At 47.6% G+C, this 19134-nt stretch overlaps 1 protein-coding gene across 5 annotated transcripts in view; it reads right to left on the bottom strand.

Moving 5' to 3' along the window:
- The window catches only part of LOC125949931 (uncharacterized), a 57967-nt gene that overhangs the window by 19748 nt on the left and 19085 nt on the right, over positions 1-19134 (bottom strand). For all 5 annotated transcript variants that reach the window (XM_049677429.1, XM_049677432.1, XM_049677431.1 and 2 more), the window contains exon 3: positions 7452-7487. The gene's annotated coding sequence lies outside the window, so the exon portion shown is untranslated. The remainder of the gene's footprint in view (positions 1-7451; positions 7488-19134) is intronic.

The raw sequence follows: 19134 nt of genomic DNA, 5'->3' as shown, positions 1-19134 counted from the left end.
GTTTCGTTGCATCAGCGCGCCATTGCCATTGGAGCGTTGCGCTTGGTACGGAAAGAAACGGATTTGCTGATGCACCGAAACGCGCGAAACCGCCAGCAGCTCGCGTGTACTTATGCTGAGCCGTGCAGTTTTAATTGATCGCAACTCTCAGGTGCTGGCCGGCTGCGTCGCTCGGTGAAGGTGAGTTCTAGTGGTTCACGATGGGCGCTTCCACCGAAAGCACCATCAATGGTATGTGGAACGAAAGTGAAACCGCTAGGTCTCTCGTGTAGGTCTGCTCGACTGCTAGCTGGGGGCACAAGTAGTTCGCAAACTAGTTCGACACAACAAGTGAAACGCTCTAGAAGCACTACTTCACTTTACAATGAATATGTGAAATGGCGGCTCCGGCACTCAACTACCGGTCCATTAGTTTGCGTTCGATGGTGCGATGGAGTGAGTACAGTGTATTCGCGTATACTCATTGATCCGCTTTAAAGGACGAAGGCAAAAAACGAAAAAAATGCAAAACCATCACCGATGTTTGCGAACATCTGCCGGGAATGTAAGCAAATACAGTGCGCAAATATTTAAAATAAAGGAAACGTTTTGTAACGTAAGTCGTAGTAATAAATATTCAGCATATTCTTTATACAACAAGCAAGCTGGTTTCGAAGATGAATCCATCTATACACATTTTCAATTAGGTGTCTTGTTATAACTAAATGCGTTCTCATAAGTCAGTTAGTCAGTCATTCACGAAAAGTGATCAACCCGAAAGGCTCCTTGCCAATGGACTTAATAGTACCGTCCCACCGGACAATCCATTTATATCAGTTCAAAACAAGGATTTATATCAGTGGGGAATACACACAAAGTTTTTGCAGTAAGTTAATGGCCCCAAATAGAGCAAATTAAACATTATTGGACCTGATGGGCAAATGAGACGGTAAGCAGCAGCAAATGGAATCCCAAAAGCTTCCAAGAATGGAGTGTCTGCCATCATAGGGTAAGGTAAATGTAATGACCCAGGAATGGTCTTGCTTCAACTCGGATTTTAGTCATGTGTTTAGGAATCCAATTATTCATGATATTGAAAATTGAAGCGAAATGCCATAGCTCAAGCATTTCGTTAAAAGGTATTGAATAAAAACCTTTCAGCTTCAACATCAAATAAAAGCTCCTCTACATCGTCATGCCAATTTTTCTGTATACTCTCTAAGACCACTCTCGGGTTTTGCAAAGAACAGCCATGTACCGAGTATAATGTCAGCATCATCAAAGGCATATTGCTACGGTATTTGGTATTGACTGGGCATACTTTAGAGCCGATTGTATTTTTAGTGTATTGAATTATTGCTAATTCAAAGTGCATGCCCATAGAAATGTTTTACTTCAAAATGAACATCATACAACCCTTATAAGGCTCACGTACTATTTTTTAAACCTCTCTACCATTGTCCGATGCCAGGTGCCCGAGCGAAAGAATTTAATATTAAAAATATTTTTCTAAAACGCAAATGGAATGTACTACTCGTTATCGAGCGAACAAAGGCCAGTTGGATAGTACCGCAACAGCCCAACATCAATCGCATACTTTGCGTTAAACATATCGCACCCCACATCGAGAGAGAGTGACCTCAAACAGGGTGTCCCTTCGTTCCCATAATATGGGCATCATTAATTCATCAACAGGTTAAAGCATCAGTCCAGGTGGTCCAGCTCCACAAATGGGTTAGCTCGAATGGTTCAAGTCTGGCTAGTTAGTACAAAAGTCAAGGGTCTACTAATGAAACTGTTGCATGTCGTCCTGCTGTCACGCCCCCCGGAACGGTACGATAAACCCAATCCCACCAGCTCGAGCTCATCCCTCTGTACGCAAATCTGAAAGTAAGCGTGTTGCCCTCAATCTATATAGGCGCGGAGTGGGGAGCACCTTCTTGCAGGCCTTGGAAGAATCCCCTTTCTAGCCGGGCACCGCAATGACCTGGCAGCTGGCAAATAAATGTGAAGGAATTAAATTTTATTTATCCAATTAAAAGTTGTCCGACCGGTGGTTGGCATCATGGACGCTGGGCCGGACTGGACTGGACTGGACCGGGGAGCGATCTCCCTTCTCAGCCAAAGTCTTCTTAGCCCACGAGTTGCGATAGTTGAGACACCGGCAAATCCAATCCAAATCACCGAGGTCGACCTCGCTATCCCTGGCTAGCGTCCAAAGGGACTGGCAGACACATTGATTCCTGGAACCCGGGCAATGTAAGAGTCGCCGCTGCTCTCGTTCACTTCGTGCCCACAACAGCACGCTCCTTAATCGGAGAACAGCCAATCTGGCTAGTTTGGGGCAGCATCGCGAAGCGAATGGCCACGGGGAATAGACCGAAATGGTGTCGATTAAAAAAGGAAAGTTATTATGCTGGTTACCACCAACACCACCACCAGCACCAAGCAGCGGAGCATTGGCTGATTGGCAAAAATTCAGGTGCGAGCATAAATTGAGTGGCCCATTAAGTGGAATGGAGAGGTGTGGTGGGTGGGTCGAGCTCTCCACTCACAGAAGCTCCCATCATCGTCGACTACACCGCACCGTCATTTTTCCTCGGCTTATGCGGCCACCATTAATGAAACATCGAGATGAACTCATTTCGCGGCCGCGGCCGCATCACGAACACCGCGAACAACCGACCAATAATGTGCATAATAGATGAGCCCCCCCTCACACGAAACAAAGGTGCACTAACAGACACCCCACTCCAGCAACAGGACCGGTCACTGCGCGAGCTAATTATTGTGGCTTTCCCGGTGATTGATGAGTCCAAACGAGAAGCGCGTGGTTTTACGCCCAAAAAACCCCAGAAATTTTGAACGACTTCCTCCTCCAAATGCCACGGATTGCTAATAATAAGGTTTTGAATACCGTAAAGGCCCTGTCGAGACGTACGGACGTTGCAACAAGGAACACCACTTCGGGTGTTTGGCATAAACAACGTCGAATCTCTTAAGGCAGACACTTTACCTTGTTCTGAGAAACCACAAATGCCGCTACTAAAAACATGCCATAAACGGAGCAGCTTTACTGTGCGTCACAAAACGGCTTCGGTTTCGGGAGGTCCAGGAGTGATTGATCTTCCAGCTACTTGGAAGACCAACGCGCACATCATCGGACCGAACCGATGCGATGAGTGCCTCTCCAATACTGCACTGCAATCTGTGACGACCTGGTGGTCGCTACCCTAAATCATGGCCTTCAACCTATGGACAATACTGCCCACAACAACTGCTGCTGCTGCTGCTGCTGATCTCCATTATCAACACCATCTACCACACGCACCTTAACCACGCTGGGAATGACCGTCCCACGGCGCGAGACAAACTTTTAATGAAACAGACCACCACACACACCACCTCGCACTCACGCGGAGTCCAAAATCAAGGTGCAAGCACGAGCGTGAAGATAAATGGTCCCGATTGGCCAGATGAAGGCCACCAGCATGGACCGTCTTGCAGCAGTATGTCTTGAGTGCCTACGACGACGACGACGACGACGACGCGGCTGGGAATCTGGGAAAACGACGACCCACGATCTCCAGCAAAGCAGTTTATAATGCAATTAATTTCCACTAATGAGACATTGACATGGTAGCGCATCCACCAACGGAGATTGGTGGTGGCCTCTTCCCCTAGCGCAGCTGCTGGTCGCCGGTTGCCGGACCGACACCAACTCGGATACCACGGGATCGTCGTCAAGGGATAACGCTAGATTCGATCGAAGTGTTCGCATGCACGTGACCACGGACCGGGACGTGCCGATGATGGCAGTTCGGAAACACGGAAAAGTGGCAGCCAGGGAATGTGGGAAAACTCCAACCGGGGGTCTACAATTAATTCGATCAATTAAAGTCTGTTTCAGTTAGAGTTTGGTCGATTCGTTTTAGTCATTGCAATGTTCCTAGAAGACACATCGAGTATCTTTTGACAATGGTTTATTCCTTGTAGTTTGTTTATTCAATAGTCATTTTTTAGTCACATCGAAGTAGACCTTCAAAAATTATCACCGATTCTTTCCAATTCTTCAAATTTTGCAACTCTCAACAAAATTGCTGAATGTTGATTTTAGTTCAGTTGAATAGTTAAATATTCCCGTAAATTGATTAATTGGCAAGGAATCTGCAATTCTGGATATAATTCAGATGTTTTCACCATCATTTCATCGATTTATTGGACAAATAATCAATCGTAAACTCAAGAAATGTATCAAAAATGTATAAAAACCAGTTCAAATGGAGGGGTTGAGCAAAATTGTGAATGAAGTGACCAGCAGTACTGTACAAAAATTGTCGATGTTGTCAAAATTAGAAATAATAAAATCCGTTAACGAACGGAGAAATAATTTGCATCTACACATGGCTTTAAAAAAATTAACAAATTACTTTAAAATAACCTCCTTTCGTCCTACTTACGTCAATTCTTTGCTGATAAATAACCCATTATTGCGAGATTTTCATTGAAACAGTCTTTATACTTAGTCCAACGTATGGCAGCTGCAACTGGGGTTCAACCAATCGGAAAAGTGTTTTCCGATTTAAAATTTCATTTCCATTCGGTGCAAACTTTCGAGCGGAAATCCGTTTTTGGGGGAAGGTCGCGCAAACCCCAAGTCGTCGGTTATTTTCGAAAATCACATCTCAGCAACCCACGAATCGGTTGTCTGCCTCTCTTCTCTCTCGGCCTGAGATTTTCCCTCCCCCTACGGGTAAAAACCTTAAATCCACGAAAATCCACCACCACCCCTCATTTTTATGCTGCTCGGCACTCAACGCGCCACCGATCAACAGCATCATCATAAAGCTTACCACAACCACAAAACCGCGTGATCGTCGTCGTCGTGGTCGTGGTCGTCGATGCTGCCTCGCGCTGCACCTCGCATCTCGCATTTCCATCATCGGCAGACGCGAGTGGCGTGCTTTATGCCGGATTCGCCCGGTAGCACGTGCCGTGGAAAACCGCGGAAAATGAGACGCGCCACCTTTTCGCCAATTAAGCGCTTCTATGGCTGCTTCGCATGTAGCTCTGAGCAGGCTGTGGTTTTTAATAAAATTAGCATTCGGCTTTAGCTCTGAAGCTCACTATTTACGATTCTTCGAGCAAATAAGCGGCTGGTGAATGCAGCGTGTACTAAGACGTAATTATCTCCTAATTCCATGCCACGTAAAACTCGGTGCTGAGCAACACCGACAGTCGCATGACTAATAGACAGATGGAAGCTCTCCCGTTGTTCTCGTCGGTTCCCAAAGAGATTTGAAGCTAGATTGATCAAGATTTGAAGCCATCCCCTCAGTAGGGCCCATGATGAGTGCTTATTTGGTTTGATGACAATCTAAATTGCTGGCTCTTCGAGGCTCGTGGCCATTATTATGATGTGACCGGGCGAAATACTGACGATTGTTTTGCTTGCTGCAACACCAACCATCTGATATCGTAATCAACAGATGCTTCACACACACGCACGTTCTGGCACACAATTTGCATCTTCACATTGCACTTGCAGCGATAACAACACTCCGAGTTGTTGCGAGACACAGAGAGAGATAATGTTTTATTGTTTTGCAAAACAACGGCGAGCGGATGTAATTAAACCTTTCAAATTAGTATCACATCCAACAGGACAAACAATAACAAGCAAGATCAACAGACCGCTGATCACCGTAGTGCTGTGATCCTTGTGGTTCCCAGGGATGCCGTATTTCATCGCAAAGTCTGGCCATATTTGACTCCGGAAGGATACACAAAACATACGGAGGGCGGATACTGTTCATTTGCATACGCGCGTGGAATTCGTGTGGGTGGGTGGTGGTGGTGGTGATGTATGCTAATCATTCATTTTTATTTATATTTTCCCAAAGCAAACCGACGAACCTGTTTGCTCAACTGTTCCAGGGAGAACGGAGGGCCTTCGCTCATTGTTGTATGTTAATGAAAACTGTGTCGACGACGACGACGACGACGACGACGACGACGACGACGACGACGACGACGAGGATGATGAAACCGATCTCTCGGTGCTACGGGAAAATGCTGATTATATTTCCAACCACAGGAAAGGCCTTTCCGTGACGTCGAACCCCGTCCCCTTCGTCGTGGTCGTCGTCGTTGGACAGTACGGCTGAACAAATGCAAAACTTCTCGGTTTTCTGCTGCCCAGAGCTGCTGTCCGGCCATATTTGCCATACGTCACACACACACACACACAAACACACGTACAAGGCTCCGTTTATTATTCATTTTATGCCGTGGATACAATACAGTAACAGCAAAAAAGTGGACGGGAATATTAATGTCATGTTGCTGGCAACAGTAAAAAGGAGAGAAACCTTAACCAGCCGGCCAGGTGCTTTCCTAACATTTTCCTCGAACCTAAGGACCCATTTTCCTGTAACGCATGTGCCTACCGCATGGGAGCGAAGGGACAAAAAGTGGGGAAAGCCACGTCAATGGTAGGAACAATGGAACCTTCTATTAAAACCCATTTCGATGGCGGTTTGTCCCACACAAAACCCAACCGTCAACTGGGAGAAGCCACGTCACGGTGGCGCAACCAGTGGCCATTCCGGAAATGCACCCGTCCCCTCCCCGGGACGGCGATAAAACCCACCATTAGGGGAACACCCGGGGTACACGTGGAACCCAGATGAATCCTGATAAGACCGGGAAAAAGGCCCCTAACCTGTCGGTCCAGCGCCATTATGTCCCACGAAGGTGACGAAGGAATAGAATCGACTCTCGGACCTGTGGGATAATTGGATGGCGATTAAAAACGGGAAAATAAGAGACGGATGAAAAAGGAGTTTTTTTTTGGGAAGCGAAACAGCTGGTCTATAATGGCCAGGGGTGGCTTATTAGGTCCTGCCTCGTTTGGCAAAAAAACGAAGAAACGAAATCCCATTACACATCCTCATTCAAAGCCCCAAAGGTTCCTCCATTTTCTGTGACCTAGTACCTTCCGTTGGGTTATGCAATCGGTTCTCGATAGTCGATAGTTCGATCGACGCCATCGGTTTGTTTGTGAGGATCCAAAAAAGGGCACAAATGCCTTCTATCGTTTCACTATCGAGCATCTTTACGATTGCTCTCCGGTCGTAAGGTCCAAAGAGTCGCGCCGTGTGGCGTCGCGGTCTCTTCCAATAAAACAGTTATTGACTCGCTTGCGTTATCCCTAAAGGCAATGGTTCGGTTCCAAGGTTCGACCGGTGTTCCACTTTCTTTGAACGGTGTTCCGAACGGGCGAATGAGTGCCCCAAGGTCGGTCATAAATCGATCATTACAATAGTTGCGCTGAGTATTTATGGGGTTCGAGCCGCGGATTTCGATCCCGCTATATCCCGCTTCATCGCGCGACTTGGATTGGTTGCCAGGGCGCTTCAAACGAATCCGAGATGCATAATGTATGAGACCTTTCAGTGGCGTTTGCTTACCTTTCTATCGAGAATGGATGGTCGTCTGTGGGGAGCCTGTAATGAAACGGAACAAGGAGAATGATGCTAATGAGAAAACGGAATCGACATGAAACGCGGCTAAACACACACACACACACACACACGCGCGAGCACAACGGTCTACAAGGACGTAATAACAACATTGAGAAGTTGGTTCGATGGAGGAACTTCAGGCTGACTTTCAGGCGAGATTAGACTACGGAAGCCACCGAAGAAGGATGAAACCGTACAAGACACGTGACTTGATATTGTTCACTGATAAGCGAACGGAAACAATGAATCCCTACCAATCCTTGAATCCTTTTGAGACTCAGACCTCACAGCAGTGCTTTTGGGGCCAAACCCTTTTACCATCGTCTACCGGGATTATCGTCTCCGATTTCGCCCCTTTTCACCGACGAACTGACATCCGGCAATACAGTGTACACAACTTCGCCGGTCCTCGTTCGGTTCCGGCGTACAACAAATTGGACCCCACAACCAACAGTCACAGAGCGCTCCAAGCAAGGCACCCTAAACACGCTGACGTAATTCGATCAAGTGTATTTTAAAGGATTCTCTCCAAAGGATTGTGCTTCCCACGGCAATTCCGAACAAATCACCAGGTCTGACACACCCGCCAGGGATTCTTGAGTGCTTCCAGTGCCTCGGGGGCTAAGGGAATGGACCGAACTGTCGAAGCTCGATCAAATAAAGATAAATACTATCGTTCTCTCTACTGCGGCCGATGCTGACCTGGGTGTTTGTCAATATTTATTACCTCCTCGAATTGAGTTCGCTGAATGGCGAATACGAATACGTCGGCGGTAGCCAGCAATGGAGAGAGAACTTCATTTGTACTCCGGCCAGCCACGGTTGGAAGGTAATGCTTTCAAATATTCATGCTACATCGGATCGAACCAGAGTACCGGAAACGTAGCGCCCTCTTGCTCGATGTTTTGCAATCGCTATCGAAACGTAAAATACTAATAGGAACGAACCGAGGAACGGGTGCGGTAAGTGGAAGCAAAATAAAATTTATTATTTAAATTTGACCCACATGTCCGGGGGATTTCACAATGTTGCTGCTGTTGATGGCTTAAAGCTAACAGTGGCAGTGTTGCTTTAAAAGCGTTCATTTGGAGCATTCCCATGAAAACTAGCCTTCCTGGACCACATGTTCCGGGATGGCTCTATATCTTGTGTCGAAGACACAACACAGATTCCAGAAAAGGTCACATCCGGATGAGAATTCATGATATTATTGTTATCTTCGCTTCTCTAAATCTATGAATAGCCTTTGCAAATTATGCTTGGCATCGAAAATGAACACTTGTTTATGTCTGCGATTGAAAAGCAACCTTCTAATCGTCCTTCTAGGAAGATACCACGACCGTTGGTTCCTTCAATTGCAATTCATACAGCTACAGGTTTGTATAATTTCAAAACTCAATTGGTCCCAGAAAAATAAGTTACGCCCAATTTATAAATAGAATTCTGACAAACATCCTCTTTATGATTTTTTTTATCTGTTTTATGATGAAACAAAACCGTACTTGTGCTGCTTTTTGTTTTCGCCATCTCTACGCATCTTTATATTTAAACAAACAGGCAAGCGGATGTCCATAGGAGAAAAAAGATGATAATTTGGAGTTACCAGAACTGGGCGTTACAGTGAAGCGTTTACAAGTATTCTTTACGGGTCCAATACACGTTAGATATTTTATACTGACAGAATACACCAACGCATCATTGCTAGAAACTCTCTATTATAATCCTGCGATTTCTCCATTCAATTAGTTATCGCAAAAAGTTTGCGTACCACCGTTTAACATTGGTTATCCATTCAACACATATCTATTTCCAGCGCAGATTACTTACAACAATCTGTAAAACATGTTTTTTTTCATGTCATATGTCTCTACTGATAAAAAACTTATTAGTAAACAAATTTAAATTCAGCTATTATTCAACCATATTAACTCGTCCACTTCAAACTTGTATGCACGTCATTTGTAAAATTTTTGGTCTTTCAAAGACTCGAAACTAAGCATGATGTTTTTTGTGTTTGAAGTTGCACAAATCAGAAGAATTAAAAGAAGAAACAATACTCCTTACAAAGAAAATGCTGACTACTTCCTTTAATACGTTTCACATGCACATTACACCAATTGGCATTGAACTTACAGGTAAGCAGAGCCTAGATTATCCACCAAGAAAACAAATCTTCAAGCAACCAAACAGTCCATAGCATTCACCATTGAACTTCATGCAACTCCAATCGTAACTCACGCTAGGCTTGGGATAAGGAACGAAACCCACGATCACCAGACCTACTACAACTGGCAGACCAAATCCCACACATCCGAATCTCACACAAGTATCTCTTTCCGCGCTGTTACTTTTCCTCCTGCGTCTTTGTGCACAACCATCAACCATTCTCAAGTCTGCAATCTGTCGCTCGAGATTTCTCTTCTCCGTCTCCCGGCGCGACACCTTCAACCGACACCTTCGACGGTGCAGCAGCAGCAGCATCGCAATGTAACGTCAAAACAGTCGCCAACCACGGAACTCTGCAACGCCCCAGACACCGTAGGTGGCTGGCTGATGTGTCCTTTCAATTTGCTGCTGCTGCTGCAGTTTGCCACGATGGTGCGTTATCTGCCCGGAATACGACGAAGCGCCCGATGAAGGTCGGAGAGGTAGCACCGACTTTTAAACTTTTCTTTAATTATTTCCCCTAACCCACAGCCCGTCACAATCAAATGGCGAACACTGAACCCCGCACACACACACACACCGACATCGGTGCCAGTGACATTAACATGCCTTAATTGCCACAGGTCACCCACAGTGTAACGCCCTGGCCGGCACGACGACGGACAGGACGCAGGAACAGTCCGGGCTGGCAGCCTCCAAGAACTGTGAGGGGTCCGAGAGGCAAAAGAAGTGTGACATAAGATAAAGCGAACTGACGAGCCCGGTATGTGGTGGGCCCGGCATGGACAGAGTGCCCTTTCGGAGGACGACGAATCCAAACCCCCGTCCCGGAATGGCGTCGAGGACCTCTCAGCATTATCTGTGACTCCCACTGCGAGACGTCTCAGACTGCTGCTGCTGGTGCTGCCACGGGATGGGGTATGCGGATGAGGACTCATCGACACACACACAGGCACACAAACATCACGTCGGTCACGTCGATCCTCGGGTAATGAGTTCACGAAGCATCCATCGCCCGGTTTTGCTGTCGGAACCTTTCTCGGACACACTTTCGCCATCCCCTCTGGCCAGCAGCGGGAGCGGCACACGGGAGTCTCGACTTCTCGATATTCGGCCAAGTTCCGACCGTAATGGAAACCCTCCTTCCCGTAGCCCGTCGGGGTCACCTTCGGTTGATCCGTGACGCCGCCTTAAACCATCGGCGAGACGAGACAAGATTTCGTCGCGTTGCCACCGAGAGTGAAAGGGCCTGCTTGGATTGGCCTTTGGAATAAATTATTCATCCAACACGGGGGGTGCGGAATGGTGCTCTAGTTCACGTCACGCCGCTCCCTGTGTCTTCAGATGTGCTGTGATGTGCCCTTCTAAAAAATCCAGCTTCTTCGCGCCCGTCCAGGGTTTGCCCTTTACTTTGCGCGCCTATGACGTGACCTATTCTGCGGCTGCGGCGCTTCTTCTGGTCCCGGCCAGCAGCAACTTCTCGGCGAAACGAGACACGAGGTGAAACTTTCGCCCCGCGGGGCCTACTGCGAGCTCTCTCTCTCTCACTCGGTCTCATTACCATCGATCGAATCGACCCCTGGGCTCGAAGACCTGAGTAGGCTGAGCTGACAAAAGTCGGTTAAACGGAGCAAATCCCACCACCGGTGTGACTAGAGACAGACATGGAGGGAGTTCCTGGAGACGAATTAGTCCCTTTCGGCGAATGTTCGGCGTGTCGTGCGGATTGTGCAACTGATTTAGTGGCCGATTGTTTGGCGCGAGCTTTGGAGGAGAACCCGGTTGGCGTCGTGTCTTGGGATCGTTTTAATTGACTTTTCGCTCGCTCGGGCTTTGACTTGGGCTTTGCGATCTCACACCGCGACCGGAACGATCGCGAGCGCGCGAGAGGTCCATAAATGAAGAGCAGTTCCCCATTTTATTAGAGAGTCCCCCCAGGGGGGGGGGGGGGGGGCACCATAAAGCGCGGATCGGGTGCAATTGGCATTCATCTGCGGCGGCATGGCGCGGTGCTGCATAAATATTCGGACCACTATCCCCTATCCCTGTGGACCTATTAGAGGCACCTAGAGGCCTAGAGGCCTAGAGCTGGAGACTGGAGCAATCAGCTCCAGCGGAAGGAGAAAACAAACACAATTTATTCAAAATAATATTTTAAAGCTACCATAAAAGTTAATTACCTACAAAAAAGCACTCCGAAAAAAAAAGTTCGACGAAGGAGAGAGTCGCTCGATCGATATCTATTTGAGGAACCGATTTCTACCTTACGCCTCGAGCGAAAAGATGGACTAATGGTTGAGACAACCGCCCTACGCTGCGGGTCCTTTTGTGTCTTTGTGGTTTCTGAAGTCCAATGACCAATTCTTTCTTCTGTTCTCGAAGTGTGATATCTACAACCATCGTGTACCGCGCTACAAGACAAAACAGTATTCTCCTCCAGCAATCCACAAAACATCCAAACAGGACAGCAAAAACTCAATTGACAAGAGCTTTCAAACAAACTGTTATGATTATGATGGCTACGTTTTCTCATCATCATCATCATCGTCATCATCGCCGGATGGTTTTTTGTGTTCTACCCCTCTCTCTGTATCTCTGCAGAGACGACACTCCACAGCAAGACAATGCCTTGGAAATGGAATTCTATCTCCGGTTCCTCTTTTTATCTCTGGTTCCGCGTAATCCTACTTCCCTGCAAGTGATAACTATTAACTTTGGTTTCCGCCATATTATTCTCTCGCCATAAAAAAACAGAATCTTTCTTCAATGGAAACCACTCAGACTCAGGCCGATGCTGCTATCCACCAGAGAGCGCAAACCACGCCACACGGTGGCAAGGACATTTGGGAGAACCTCCATTGAGGCTGCTGCTGCTGCTGCTGCTGCTGCTGCTGCTGCTGCTGCTGCTGCTGCTGCTGCTGCTGCTGCTGCTGCTGCTGCTGATGGCAACGAAAGAACAAGAGCCACAATGTCTCGACAGCTTTGTGGAATCGTTTCGTGTTTTATCAATTTCCTCACTGTCTCCACTCGCAACCAGGCTCGCTCTGGTATACTCAACCGTTAAACCGTTGCAAACGCGAAAGCGCCGATGTTCCGAAGCCTTACAGCTCAATCCTCGGCTCGATTCGAAAAAGGGTGCATCGACACAGACTGCGACAACGGCAGCAGCAGGAGCAGCAGCATTGACAGCACCAGTTGCGGCTAAAATTTAATTAAACACACCAACGCCAATAAAGGCACCGCGGTTCACACGATGCCACGGTGGTCTCCACCATCGATGACATGACCACCAACGTCGAGATCGAGAACACCTTCACGGTAGCCATGGGCAAAGCGGCGTTCCCCCGGGTTTGGGGAGGAGGAGGATACTACAAAATTGATAAACGACGCACCGGCGAAGGGCATCCAGTCAAGGGACGGAAATTGAAAATCTCAAAACTATCTCGTTCGTTTAGCGTTCGTTGGCAGATGAACGCGGGAACCGCGTGGATCGTTACGTCGCGGTGGTTCTCACGTTCGTTCGTGGTTCCAGGTTGTTTCTATATTGCTTTATAGCAACGGAATTTAAGGTTTAATGTGTCGGGTTCATCGCGCGTGTAAGCCGTAAAGTGAGCTTACGTGTGACCTGGATATTCCTCGGATGGAGGCGTGCAATGGTGCACGTTACTGCATCGTAACGATCTGTAAGTGTTCTAGTCGACAGTGAGGACATGATAGTAAACCTACTTTTAGTACAGAAATGTGTCTCTCTAGAATGTTCTGACTTCAATTTATCTCATGATCCAACAAAATAAACGCATCAAGTAGAAGGGCATAAAAAATGCATCTTTTCAAAACTTTGTTCAAATTTTCATTTATTTCATAATTTAGATAAGTCAAAGTTTTCAAACATAATATCGAATGTATGAATCAGTTTAGATATTTTCGAGGTGCTAATTTTTGAGACGAATTATAACCTATATTTAGGGCCAAAATGAACCTTCTAGAAGATATTTTTTTGTTTTATTTTTAAACAGGCGTAAAGCACGGTAATAACAAATGATGACTCATAAAAGAAAACCGTGACAATTCAACAAGGGTGTTGTTGACTTCATCGAGTGTTATTTGTTTTATACAATGTGAGGCCATATTCTTTTTGGAATTTGATAGGCTTGAGTTTGAAGCAGTTTAAAGTAATGACTGCATAATTCGAGCTATACTACTGTGTCCAAATAATAAGATACAAACAAAAATATAGAAAAATCACGTGAAAAGGTCGTCTTTAGGAATGGCCTTCAGCACCTTCTTCGGCTTGAATCTGCTCTATCGTGTCAAAACAGTGTCCCCGGAACGAGTTTTTAGGCTTGTCGAATAGCCAGGAGCCACATGTAACCTAACCAGGCACGTATGGTGATTGTGGAACGATAGGAGTGAAAATTTTGGCGAAAAAGTCTCAGAAAACAAACGCAGTGTGGCATGGTGCATTATTGTGATCGAGCGATGACGCGCTTGAGATGAAAAACATCCTTCCAAATGTAATTAGCGCATATTTTTGATATGCCAATATCATCAGCAAGGTCTCTTGTTGTTAATCGACGGTTTTCCAACATCAAATCTTTGATTTTTTGAACATGACAGACGTTGGTGGTCGTCCAGGGCATTCTTCCTCTTCAAAACGTTCCCGACCCTCCTGGAAGTCTTTACACAACATGTAAATATTTTTTTTGACATATTATTGTCACAAAAGACTTTCTGTACCATTGGCATTGGTGTCCGCAGCAGAAAAATTATTTTTAATGCAAATTCTTTGCTTAAAACAATTGACATGGCGAAAAACGAAGAATTCGCTATTAGTAGTTCACAAAATGATACGTATCTCAAACACTATCCGAAAACAGAGCAGAAAAATCCAAGATAAGTTGAAAAATCCTCGTAGAGTTTGCTGTAATTTTTTAACCTAACCGCATTCAGTTAACCCAAGCTACACCTAACATAAATCACCTAACTACTCTTCAATTACTTCATCATGTTTGCTAAACAATTTGACTTTCCCTTTGCGTGAGTCCAACAATGACACCGATCAAAAATGGATTGTCTAAAAGATACCAAACAGAAGAAGTAAACTTAATTGGATTGTCCAGATTAAACCCCTTCCTCCTTTTCAGCGTAATTCGACATCAACGATTCTCGCACTAGCGAAAGATGTTGGATAAGTTGCGAGAAGCCAACAGCTCCTCTCATCCTCCTCCTCCTCTTCCTCTCGACAGAACAATCAACAGAACAGTGCCGCCAGCTCGTGGCGCACCGACGCCCCGCAAACAGAACATCACCACCACCGATGACTTAAGCCCGATCGTACCGACCGATATCAAGAGGATCTTTATGGTAGAGGTAGAGAGAAGCGCTCCATAGAAGCAGCAGCATTTGCCGCCTGGGAGTGAAAGCCCCGTTACGCAATCAGCCGCAATCCTCTTCTTCACAGGGCGCAATCCGATGTCGATAAAATCGACGTTTGTCATCGAATCCACCGGTCCGTCCGTCCGTCCACGGTCGGTGTCCCCGTGTGTCGATGAACTGAAAGCTCATCGGCCCATTAAACAACCGTACCGATTGGCCCAGAGTCGGCCTCTCCCTTGGCCAGTTGAGGCAGTTAAATTTATGTCAAAATCCCCTAACCCTCCTGCTCTGCCTGTCCGCGAAATTGCGAAATCACGTTGCGCGTTGTTGTACCTTGCTTTTGCTGCTCTCTCTCTTCTCTCCTTGTCATCTTCGGTCCGTTGCCCGACATTTACACAACCTCCACCAGTCCTGCCCTGCCCGAGACGATGACGTTGCTAATCATAACATCTCGCCAACAACAATTCGATACACCGGGCCCCGGGTCGAGCAGATCAGAGCACGAGAATCAAAGGCGCGCCTGTAGTAGATGTCGGCATAGAAGAGAACCATCCGCTTCGATACGATCCGATCCGATCCGATCCGATCCGAACCCGTCTCGTCGATGTGATCTTTTGCTTGGTGCAGAGCGCGTCATAAACTTTTCCTCATATTTGGATGATTGGCCGCCATTCGCGGAGTCCATCTCAGGGCGAGGGGGGAACATAAATCAACTCTCGGGGGTACCACTCCACTCCACCCCTTCCGTGGATCCACCGGGAGTATCTCGCCAATCCCGGGCTAAGCAAATGTTGTGGTCCGATGCTTGCGATCCCGATTTTGCACGTCCCCTGTGACCATTAATAAAAGTCAACGGCTTATCTGCGCGGATCGATCTTCACGCGGGTCTCTCACCGTGACCCGTGGCGAATCACCGTAAGCGATCACTGGGGAGGCTCGCTGGTTCGGTGGTGGCCCCAAAAACCAGAACCCCTCACCAACAACAACAACAACAACGAGCGGGAGTCGTCCTAAAGGAGGGCTCGCTACGTCGTTCCCAACGTCGCGCGGCTCCGGCCTCGAGGCCAATCCCGCGAATGGTTCGCAACCAGGAGAAAGGCACCCCCTTAATAGATAAGCCGCACAGTCGGCCAGCATTTGCCAGCGAAACAAAGCCAAGACGACGACGACGACGACGGTCCGTGCCGTAGAACACTGCGAACACTGACAACGCTCGCCATCCGACGATCTCTTGTTGTAGATGGCCAACTTTCTTTTACGACGTCGCCCGTTGTGGGTATCTTCCCTCTGGTGACCCACAAGCACCAACGCCAGGCAGTTGGACGGAGCTGTCGAGCGCACCCAATTACCGTTAAATAATAGATTAATTGTTGCATATCCAGCGAAGACATCGAAGCAGCCTATTGCAGTTACCACATCCATCAACCCGCTATTCAAGTCCGGGGACATATCATGATGCACTTATCACGAGTGTTTCTACTTCCGCGAGAACCCTAAATACCCCCTCCTTGAAGGAAGGTAAGACTAATTTGAATAATTCACCAACTCAATCTGATCGTTCCGTTGTCCTATGCCCTGTGCGCCTCTACTTTTCCCAGTCCGCAACACAACGGAATACAACAAAATGGGGATCACGGGTGACCTTTATCCTACGCTCAGTCCACGGTCACGTCCCTCCAGCAGACCCACCTTCAACCATCATCTTCTAATCGTGGGTCTACTTTGGTTTTACACAAGAACTCCAGAGTAATGAACCGGTGTCCAGGGAGTGTGCTGCGCGTCAACAGCAAGTTTTATCGCCAACCGGCCCCCTCCCCACAACCATCATTCCTTCCTAATTAGACGCCATCACAATCCGTCGTCACGCTGGATTACGCTATCGAGAACCACGGACCCGGACCCGGCCACAGGTTGGGGCTCACTTTAATCATGTTCACTCGTCACACTCGGCATCGGCATGATTGACATGCCGGCGCGCCACGTTTTACGCTGCTTGGTCTTCATGCCCAAGTGTCATCTTGGGTTCCTCTTTCGCTCTCTGAAGAGAGTGACCTACCCGCTAGCCCTAACGGATCATCGAGGTCGGCCAAACGGTCGTCATGACGACGACGACGACGACGACGGAGACAGCTAGTGCGAGAGGCTTTTCCTCGCTAATCTCTTCACCTGACGACGCGACGCCCGGCGGACCATGGAATCAGATCGTTGGAACTGCGCGCCGCCATGGCCCGCTAGGACCATGTGAGAGCATAAGATATTTTAATTTCTCCATCTTTTCCACTTCAACTTCAAGTTGTGTGATAAGCCGTTTTTATTTTTTTCGGGAGTCTTTCAACGAACGCTCCCCGAAGGTGATAATGTCCGTTAGATGGCGAAGTGGTCACAAGGCACACTAACCACACAGGTGGACATGGCGGAATGGCAGCTAATTAAACTTGTTTGTTAATTTTTGGACGCCTTGAACGACGTCCGTACACTCTCTTACCACGACGCGTTCCCGAATCTAACGGTGGCAAATGCTGCTGTCAGCTCGAATTTCCAGACCACCAGAGATCGCCGAACTGGAGCGCTCGGCCGCCTCGGTCCTTCAGTTGCTTATAAATAACTCATCATTCATTCATCACCTGGAACGGTCACCGGAGCCCAACATACGGTGCCTAGTGCCCGGAACCGGCTGGCGGCTGTATGTGTTCACCGCAAAGCGTATCGAATGTCTCATGTCCATGTACAGGTCGGCCAGAGCACCACCAAGGGTGCACCACCAGCTCGAGGTAATACCGTAACACCACCGTTACCATCACAACCTGGGGAGTCGCATTTTGATGCAGGAAGCGTCTCGGTCATCCCACGGTTGCACCACGGGATAACATGTGTTCTTCCCCAAGCCCAAGCTGACTTCACCAGTTCACCGTCGTATCCCAAAAACGGGACACAAATCATGTGGAAGTTGATGATGGCCACCGCAGGGACCAGGGAGGAACTAGAACGTATACGCCAACCGGTCGACCGGTCAGGAAGTCAGGCAGAAAACCAGCTCCTCACTGCCAGCTATCGTGGAAGCTACAATGTTGCAGTTTCTATCTAGATTGTGCAGGTTGTTAGTGGTAGCCCTCGTTGCTCCCATTAACCGTTGGAACGATGGTATTACAGAACCAGAACCAGGTCTCCAGGGGCCATAGGTCTCTCCATGATTGACGAGCTACAACGTGATGCAAATCTATGATGCTCTTCCGGTCAAAAAGGAGAGAGAGAGGAAAAAAAGAAAAATAGAGTGAAGGATAAAATGGCCAATATGGTTCTGTTTCGAGTCTTGATCCACACAATCACCGCCCCGCGATTGACATTTGAGATCTCTATGAACCGACCGGCGACGACAACGATGGCCACAACGGGGGTCTTCTCTCGCGTCTCCGGTGACGTTTGTCAGAGTGGTCGAAGGTTTTTTGCGTCTCCCCACTCCCTAGTTGCCCTATTCTGGCGTCCAGTGCCACCAGTGCCAGGTTTCAGGCCGCATCTCGGTTCCACTCACTGCCAAGGTATTAAGTTTATTAAGTCCTTCAACCATCTGTGTGTTGTCGGTCGGCTGATGCCGCCGATTTGCTGTCAGTCAAGTCAGTCTGCGGCCCGGGACACACTCACACACACACACACACAACCAGAGACAACACACTTGTTGGCGGAGTGCGAGATCAGATATCTGGGAACCATCTTCGTTCATCGCTTGCGCCCCAGGGCGCAATTCGCAAACGATCAGAACACACACACCTATCCGACCGCCTATTGTTTCTGGTTGGATTTAATACGTACGAACAACCCCTCACCTCCCAAAAAAAGGGAAACAAATCTTGTGAGCCAATTATTTACTTCACACCTTGATAGACGTCCTGCGTGAGGAGCGTGCTGTTGGAGAAGCACCACGGGATAGTTTTTTTTTTTTTTTTCAAAAACAATCTGACCGTACAGCACAGTGGGTGTACCGTGTACCTGTGTGTGTGTAACCGGTACCGCTAAATCTGTTTTGCAATTTGTTCTCATCAAAACAGCATTCGCTTACGTAAACTCCCTCGAGCAACTGATTCAGGGTGAT

Source organism: Anopheles darlingi, chromosome 2 (assembly GCF_943734745.1).
Source record: "Anopheles darlingi chromosome 2, idAnoDarlMG_H_01, whole genome shotgun sequence".
Taxonomy (NCBI): domain Eukaryota; kingdom Metazoa; phylum Arthropoda; class Insecta; order Diptera; family Culicidae; genus Anopheles; species Anopheles darlingi.
The sequence above is the reverse complement of the archived record's forward strand: the minus strand, read 5'-3'. Positions and strand labels throughout refer to the sequence as shown.